This window comes from Austrofundulus limnaeus, unplaced genomic scaffold, assembly GCF_001266775.1.
Source record: "Austrofundulus limnaeus strain Quisiro unplaced genomic scaffold, Austrofundulus_limnaeus-1.0 Scaffold2490, whole genome shotgun sequence".
Lineage (NCBI taxonomy): Eukaryota > Metazoa > Chordata > Actinopteri > Cyprinodontiformes > Rivulidae > Austrofundulus > Austrofundulus limnaeus.
Window position 1 is genome coordinate 3,603 of NW_013954892.1, and position 9,960 is coordinate 13,562.

The following is a 9,960-nucleotide window of genomic DNA, read 5'->3' on the forward strand; positions in this document are numbered from 1 at the left end:
GAGTATACAATTAAAAAGTTACAACTTCAAGAATTTATAAATACAAAATTACTTGTGTTTTCTTCATTGTAAATATGAAGAGAAGTAAGCAAATGTGATCCATCCATCCATCCTTCCATCTGTCTAGTCATGGGGCAGCAGCTTGAGCAGGGAGGACCTCTCTTCCCTCAGCCACCTCTTCCAGCTCTTCTAGGGGGACTTCAAGGCGTTCCAAGGCCAGACGAGAGACATAGTCTCTCCAGTGTGTCCTGGGTCTTTCCCCAGGTTCTCCTCCCAGTTGGACATACTGTACCTTAATCATCTCCCTAGGGAGAGACGTCCAGGAGGAATCCTAACCAGATGAACCACCTCAACTGGATCCTCTCGATGTGGAGGAGCAGCAGCTCTCTTCCGAGTCCCTCCCAGATAATTGAACTTCTCACCCTGTCACTAAAGGGAGAGTCCAGCTACCCTGCAGAGAAAACTCATTTCAACCGCTTGTATTCACCACTCGTTTCGGTCACTATCCAAAGTTTGTGGCCATAGGTGAGGGTAGTAACATAAACTGGTTGGTAAACAGAGAGCTTTGCCTTACAGCCCAGATCCCTCTTCAGCACAGCAGACCGGTACAGAGTCTGCAAAACTGTGATCCGTCTGTCAGTCTCCTGCTCTATTCTTCCCTCACTTGTGAACAAATCACCAAGATACATGAACTCCTCCACTTGAGGCAGAACCTCACCCCAAACCTGGAGAGAGAAATCCACCCTTTTCTGACTGATGACCATGGACTCAGATTTGGAGGTGCAAATTCAATTTTCTTTTTTTTTTTAAATACAAATGTACAACCATGACCAGGCTGGGAGGAGCATTTTTAATTGTAATTATATTATCAAATAATGTTGCATGATTATGATACTGTATGAGCTTCATTGATATCCCATAAAATCTTCAACTTAGGTTTCTATAAATTCTAGAGCAAAAGCACTTTACTTTGTTGCTGTGGCAGTGGTTAGGGGAGTTGTGCTGGAATAGGTAGGTTGCCASTTCAATCCRYTTCCAGCTGTCTCAGTTGTTGTGTCCTTYGGTGAGACACTTCACCCCTAATGCCTCTGATGTGTGTCCCATCAGTGTWTGAATGTGATTGGCACTMATTAGTCTCCATAAATAGATTGTATATGTTAGCTTTGTAGAGATCTAATAGAGTGCTWTGAATGGGTAGATGAGGACACAGACTGTGTGAAGAGCTTTGACTACCCTGGTTGGATAGAAATGTGCTACAAGTACAAGGCTATACAAGTACAGTCCATTTACCATACTTGATATCTGACAGTAGCTCTGAAATGTCAATCATCACGAGACCTTGCACTGGATTACTTCCGTATTCCAAAAATACTGAGATGTCAGAGATTTCCACAAAAGGTTTGTTAAAWAATTACAAAACTGCACTGTCTACATTTATAACAAGCTGGACCAAAATGGACCAAAAAAAAATCATCCTGCTCAGCTCTCAACATTCCATCCATGATGTGTGTCAGGAGCCTACAGGAAATCAGCCAGTTTAACTCCCAATATGTCACAGTCCTGACTGTCAGAGGACTCCTAATGAAGGGAGGGAGAGGGAATCAGACCTGCAAGTTTCTTTTTGGACACTAAATAGGTGCTGCACTRGCTGCAAATGTCACAACAATACCATCAATGCAGACTTTGTTTGGAAAGAATTTTTCCTCTATAAGCATTGTGGGTTTAGGTAAAAAAAAATTCATTGTTTAAAAGGGGTAATAGCATGTAAAATCAACTTTTTTGAGTGTTATATCATGTTATAATGTTATACTCTCATAAAAAACACGCCCAAAGCCTTGCTTTGACTCATTCATGCATGTTTGAGAAATCCTGCATCGTTTTTAGGAAGCCATGCTGAGGAGCAGAACGACAGGTGGGMACCAGAAACGCCTTTTGGGACCAGAAACGCCCCTGGGACGTGTCTTTAAGCCGAGCTTCCTCATCACGGKGCACACCTCCCCACACCACACACCACGCCCATGACTCCTGCAGGCTCTCGGCAGTAACAAAGCAAATGAGTGAAAGTGAAAGTGAAACTTACTGTCTGCTGAGCTCCTACTTCTCATTCAGTGAAGTTCTTTTCAGATTCAAAATACCTTTGAGGAAATGTATTTTCAGATGCCAAGTAAACTGCATCACGACACGCGCGACCCCCCGCCCCGCGACTCCGGCAGGCTACGTGCTGGAATGGACGTGACTGAAGTGGCTGGATTTTCTTAAAGAGACAGAGACCTATTTCAAGGCATTTAGAAACTGTGAAGATGAGAAGTAAATTGTTTTGGGTATTTTTACAAATATACAGCTCTTTCAAAAGCTGAAAATGTGACTTAGTTACTTTATTTTAGTAAAAAATTGAAATATAGGCTTGGAAAGCACATAATATTGCCCCTTTAAAGGCTTGTAAAGACAACTTATGCTTTTGGGCTAAAAACTATATTTAAATTAAATCTTAAATAAAATATACACTAGTGTAAACTCTCTTTACAGCACTAAAAGTATTATATTCKTTTATAAACATTCTTAATATATAGTCCTACTTTCTCTGTCAGGGTCTCTGCTCTACTGATGTATTAATAGTTGCGATATAAYAGAAGGTATGATTGGACTTTAACCCCTCATTTGTTGACAGYTGCGTTTGTTAAATATTTAGCAGYCCTAATAAGATGTAGGCAGGTTTGGAGCTCACAAAGTGACACAAGACCTTTTCCTCTGTAATCATCCAGTCTTAGAGGTTCACAAAGTAGCAGTAAAATGAATATCTCCCCTGACATTTGATACCACCTTCCTGTGTCAGCACAAACCACTCTCTTCATCACTCTTGCAGAGTTTTGCGGTCCTCAGGCTTCATTACTGTCCAGGATCTGTCACTTCAGAGGCTGCCTGATCACAAAGCTGCTGCAGTTTGCAAAGTTCACCTGAGAAGCAGATCAAGTTCAACACTTACAGCTAAGAGATTGATTTATRCCCACTGCAACAATGGAATCTGCTGTAGATGTTCCCCCAGTGACTACTGTCTAAAAGTTTCAGTAACTTATGTTTCCACCCATCTKTTATCTTTACTTGCTTCTTCCTTTAAGTGTCATGGGGGTCTCTGGTGCCCAAATCCAGCAGTCACTGTGCAAGGGGCGGGGTACACCCTGGACAGGTCTCCAGTCCATCACAGGGACACACAGAGACAAACAACCATTCACTCTCCCACTCTTACCTGGAGACAATTTAGAGATACAAATTAACCTAACAGTCATGTTTTTGGCATGTGGGACGAAGCCAGAGTACCTGGAGAAAACCCACGCATGCATTTCTTGCAGAGAGGCAAAGGCTCTGGAATTGTTCAAATTCGAAAATGTCCATTCTTAATTTTGATGCCCAGTCTGCTGACTTGAAGAAGAAGCCGCCCAAACGCCAATGAAAAAGTATCTGTGTGTGCGCGCAAATAAGACAGTGTGCAGCGGTGATCCAAAGTGTGGCTTAACTTTAACATAACCATAAGATTATACAGTGCAAAGGAGGGTCGCATGACCACTTATAACTTAACTCTGCTCTGGAGTCCATCTTTGACGCGCTGCAGYAGGCTTTGCTGACATTCATAGACAAGTAAAACAATAAAATATGTTGAATACCAACAATGAGGCAGCTAACAAGTTATACTAGARCTTAAAACTGTAACATCAGTTCAGTAACATGTTTATCTGCAGCATCGGTAGCTGGATATGTGTCAACGTGTTTTCATAAGTTTCTTAAAATAAAACAAAGTGTATACGTTGTAAAAATTGTCCATCTAACCAAGTCTTATGATCATATGTCCAACCAAAAAGTATTTTTTACTTGTTTTGAGATTGATATATTAAACAAGAGCAGACTATAGGGGACTGTTAGGTTAACTAATAACTCTAAATTGTCCCTAGGTGTGAGTGAGAGAGTGAATGGTTGTCTGTCTCGTTTGTCTCTCTGTGTGTCCCTGTGATGGACTGGAGACCTGTCCAGGGTGTACCTTGCCCCTCGCACTGTGACTGCTGGATATGGGCACCAGTGACCCACGTGACCCTGAAAGGAATAAGCGTGTACAGAAAATGGATGGATGGATAGAATATTCCAGTGGACTAGGACAAAAACAAAATTAAAAAGAATAAGGATCGGGAATCGTTAGGAACCGGAATCGAAACCGTTCAAATTCAAACAATGCCCAACCCTAAACACAAACAGTAATATATTAAAAAGTCTTATAAAGCAGAGTTACAAAATAATCTGTCCAATGGCACAAGAAATATTGTGCTAATGCAACAGAGAATGGAACACGTGCACACAGACCCAGCCTCCAAAGGCAAAATAAATTWAAAAAAATAACTAAAACATTTCAGGGTACAGAGTTCTGAACGACCTCAGAGTGTAAACCCGTCAGTTTTTCTGAACCAATTATGAATCTTGTTTCTGGTTTTTAGCTATTTATTCCACAAAAAGCTTCTAGCTGTTCTTCAGCTMGCTCTGCCCTTCATCCATCTTCAAATTGTCCTCATGTTGGACGGGATTGTGAGGATCACGCCAAAACATCAATATCCTGAYGCAAATTTTTACAGGCATATGAGAAATTATTAGCCATCTTCATCAGTTTTTCCCCTCCTCAGAGGAATATTGGCTTTTAGAATATGATGGTTTATAACTGAGCCCATCTTCCCTCTAACAGTGTAATGTCTCACTAATGCATGACTAGCTGCAACACAAGCCCAAAGTGGGATCAATACCTCACTGTATTTAACAGTTAAAGAGGGTTTCTTTTCCATTAATTGTGCTTTTTCCATCCTTTACTGCGACTGAAAWGCTCTGTTTTAATGTTGTCAGTCTGGAGGAGTGGTTATCAAAAAGGTATCTGGTTTGTTTAGAACTCTCGATGCTAAAATAAGTGGTTCCACTTCTTCGCTGAAGTGAGGAGTTCAGACGTCGCCACACTGCAGCACAATAACCTGGCTGCACTGAGTCCGTTCAGCCTTTTTGAAGATGTTTTACAGCCAGCTGGGGGTTTTTAATTTGCCCTCCGATTATCTGTCCTCTTAAATCTTGTTATTGCACATCTCATTTTAAAGTGTTTCTAATTATCATTTCCTAATGATACTAAATAAAACAGGCATCAATCAAAAAAGGTTTGTCATTTTTTTCTTTTTTTTGTTTGTTTAAGTTGGCAATGAAATTTGTTTTATTTTGACAAGAACATCAACTGATCACAAATGAAAAATGAAAAAAAATCCTTGAAGAAAAAAAATGCTGTCAAAACAGAAAAAAAGAGAACTGAATTACTTAAAACAAAAAGGATTTTTTTCCCCTTAAATTTATATATTTATCCATCTATTATCTTTCCAGGTCACTGGTGTTCACGTCCAGCTGTCACTGTGGGAGGGGCGAGGGACACRCTGAACAGGGACACATAGAGACAAACAGGACAAACTCAACACACTCTCACTCCTAAAGGCCCCGTCACACTAGACAACTTATGCCAACTTATGAACATTTAAAAGATGTCTAAGTTGAAGCGGAAATTGAAAATAAATAAATAAATAAATAAAGCAAGCATTTTTGTCATGTACATAATGTAATTTAACAAATTGATCAAATATACAACTTTTATTAGCAATTTAGACATGAAAATGTTTCATAATTTGGCATAAGTTGTCTAGTGTGACAGGGCCTTAACATGCACGTTTTGGGCATGTGAGAGGAATTTTTAACTTAAAACTTTCACTGTTAAAATTTTGAATTTCTACTCTAGACATTACATCTGATTCAAAAAAAAAAAACAAACAAATACATTCCAGCAGGAACTGTGCATTTCTGGGTGATGGATGTTCTTTGTGTCACTGTTTACAGAACATTATCACTTGGCAATATGGTCATTACCATTAACACTCATTATTATGGCTGCTGCAGTTAACTCACATTTAAACAGCTACTTAGAAAAGCCTGCTACTGCTAAGTGATAAAAACAAGTTAGAGGAGTCCACTTCTCTACAGTTTAAAGCTGAATCAGCTCTTGTTTTGGCATCTGAAGAGAACTGACAAATTTTCTAAGAAAATATATGTATTTTTTTAAATCCTCATCTTCGCGTCTTTAAAGCTTATTATTTCCTGTTTATCTTTCCTTAATGACAGAAATGTTAACTAGTGACATCCAAACTGATGCTGCCACTATCTGCAGTTTGACAAAGTACAGCATGTWCAGCACAAACTAAAATGCTCACTGGTTCTCTTATAATTTGTTTAGAATTGACACCTGCCTGCCATTCAGTCTTCTATTTTTCATGACCCGGTCGCTATATAATTAAATGCAACACCTCATTTAGTATTCAACCAAATCAATCAAGTCCAGTCCAACCTGTTGTATATTATGTTACAGATTCCACAGAGGGCCGACACAATGCAGCGTCTGTTTCTAAGCCAGTCAAAGGCACTCTGRTGATGCTGCTTCCAGGTCACTTCAAGGAGAGTCAGTGTGTGGTGCGGTGTTAGCAGGCTCTACATCGAGARTGGATCAGCAGACCTTTGTGGGGGGTTAATGCATCCCAGCATGCACTCTGCTTTGCAGACACAATTTTCCTTCCTCTGCATACATAAATGACCATGTGTGAGTTTCTTCGTGCCAACAACTGAGCGAAGGGCTGATATACAGARGGGTCAAAGTCAACCACGACTTTCTGCTGACTGTAGTTCCTAACATGATGAGAGCATCAGCCTCATGATGATGACATAACTCTAATCAGAGTTAAAATTAACTGCAGGTACAACCATATTTAAACATGGTTTCTTACTTTGTTTGTCCTGATTCATCCTGGGATGAAGGCATCAGATGATGCTTCTGCTACAAATGTGACACTGTGTGGCATCTTGTAGAGCAGTGGTTCCCAAACTTTTTATCTTCTGACCCACAAAATATCCATGGCAAAAACTTGTGACCCCAAATATTACTGGTCTGAGTACACAAGCTTCGTTAATAACCCTAAAAGCACAGGGTTTTTGACAATCTAAACAGCGTGTACACAAATATAAATACTTGTTTTTACATATTTTGTGTTTTTGTAATAGTTATAGGGAAAATTTTACATCAGCAATTATTTTATTACCCTTTAAATTGATTTCTGGAGATTATCCAAGGTGCTTCATGACCCATAATTGGGTCCCAAGCCCAACTTTGGGAACCAAAGTGCACTGGTTCCCAAACTTTTCAGCTTTTGACCCACAAAATAACAATAACAGAGACCTGTACCCCCAGCTATTTTTGTATGTTAAACATTTGTATCAGGTCAACTAAACATGGGCATTGTAAAAATAATTTTATGCTACATTTATCCATTTTAAATACACTAACCTCACTCATTTGTACCAACTAAGGCAAAAATGTAATTAATTCAGAAAATCTTTTCAGGACCCCACCTTGATGTTTCGGGACCCCACTTTGGGTCCCGACCCCAACTTTGGGAAACACTGTTGTAGAGCACCTGTCAAACTCAAAGGCCCCGGGGCCATGTGACCTCCGTCTGGCCCACCAATGACACCCCACCCCTCCAATAGGGGCCCTGCCCTTCTCCACAAATTTTTTTTGTTTAATTTATTAAAAATATGTATTTTAAATCAATTATGATTCAATTCAACAAAATAAACAAATTTAAAAGATGAAGGATAGTATTACTTTAAACTGGAACGCCCCTAAGAATTCCCTGTTAGAAAGAAGGAAAGTTCAGAACTCAAGACGGCAGCTACTCATCACAACTCAACAGTGAATAAAACTCTTACTTTTAGTAGTATTTATTTATTTCACATTTAGTCAGTCGTACATGTACTTGTCAGTGTTTATAAAGAGAATGTGTTAAGACACTGTTTCTATGCAGAAAATACCACATAGAGCTCAATTGTTTTCCTTCAGTGGTTCTCAGTCAAAGCAATAAGACATTCAAGACACTAAGACATTTTGTGTTTAGTCGAAGTTAAACAGGAAAGGTTGAAGTTTATTACAAAAGGGCCCTTGGAGGGCCACCATAATGCTCATGTGGCCCTCTGTGAAAATGGGTTAGACACTCCTGATGTAAAGAATATTAACAATAATTCCCAATCCATGTTTTCACTTTATGACAGACGTCCAAGTAAACATCTCAGAATAACAAAACCTATTGACTCCTGAATAAATAATAGGAGGTCAAACTGAGGCGGTGTTGTGTTACAAGACGTCCAGAGTCAAAGATGAACAAACAAATCCATGAACATGGGTTGTGTCCTGGAAGTAGAATCATGTTGCCACTGCAGAGGTTAAGTCATTACTGACAACCGACGCTGGTGCTGCGCTCACTGAGCAGCAAAGAATAAAAAGCCACGTTTCCATCCCATTTTAATGTGAATTTTGAGCAAACTTTTAAAATTTTGCAAAAAGAAAAAATAAATAAAAGTCATGCAAATCAAATGTGTTTCAAAACAAAACATAATTACATCAGACATTACACGTGGCTGTAGTAAACAGGAAGTAGAAGTTGTAAATTAGCAAGAATACACATCTCAGGACAATGGAGAGAAGTTATCAGGAACATGTTGCTGCTATCGGGAAAGTTGCAAAGTTGTAATTATTCTGTCTTCTAGTTTTGGCGATGTTACATACTGCCAGGATACGTAGAGAAAGTAATGTAATTCTCTTCATGTTACAGGAATGTTCGGATAGACGCCAACAGCAAAAGGCTGGTCCAGCTGCAGCAACCGCAGCTGCTACAATTTTTGGCCAGAGGGAACTGCTGATCTTGGTAAATGTTCGCTACTTCAGAACTGATTCAGTGTTTCCATCTCCCTTTCTGCGCGTTAACCTCTTGGTACCGGGTACCGAGGGCAAAACAACTTTTTCCATTTTCTATTTCTTTTAACTTCTTTTAACTTAAGATCTGTCAGTTGAACCCYGACATGTTTGGTATCAATAGAAACCTAAGAATCCTGGCTAAAAGCTCATGGAGACTTTTTACATTCATTAAACAGTTCAAATCACAGGCAGTTGAATCAGAAAGTAAACGAAATGTACAACATGGGATTGTTGCAAATCTGTAAAAACATTCGAGCAAATCACGGTAAAGGAAAAATGTTTGACGTTATTTTTCAAGTCAAAGTAGATACCTAAATATGTTGTAAAATATGTTCAAAGTTTTTTTTTCCCACTTGATTTTGAGTGAATATGGTACAACTGAAGTAAAATATAATTTCTCATTATTTTATATAATATATATGGTGACAAATAAATGCTTGGATAATTTTTCAAAAGAACAAACATTCAATAACAAGTCTTTTAAGGCAGGTAAGAAAAAATAAATAACTTAATTACTTTTTCATTCCTTAAAAGTGTTGCTGGAGACCTGAAGGCAGCAAAAAGCTAAAACAAATCAAGGTTTAAAAACACACAGCATAGCAGTCTCACAGACACGACCACTTTACGTCCTGATCAGCAGTTTGGTTAAAAAAAGGAAACAAAATTCTTTGTTTCATATTCAGCAAAATTGACAATGAGCTTTTGGAGGGCTTGAATTTCAACATGGCAGCTTATTACAGTCATTTTGAGCGTATCGGTGCCATCGACTGTGCTGACGCAGCTCCCCAAAGATAGAAGGCTGGCCTGGTTTAATCATCTCCTCACACACTGTATGATGATTACACAGAGGGCTGGGAGAAAGCTGGATGGATGCGACGCTGTGACAACTGCACCATCACATTATGATGCATTAACTCTGCACAGAAACTTCAGACTGGAAACACAATCCCAGAGTCTGACTGCTTACTTTCTAAAAAACGTCCACTGAAAAAGAGCGACTCAGACTTTGATGATTTTTTATGAGAAAAGCATTGTTTGCAGAGTTTATCTCAGAAGAGATAACATGACCTTTTTATTCCTACCAGATAATTTCTTGACCAAAC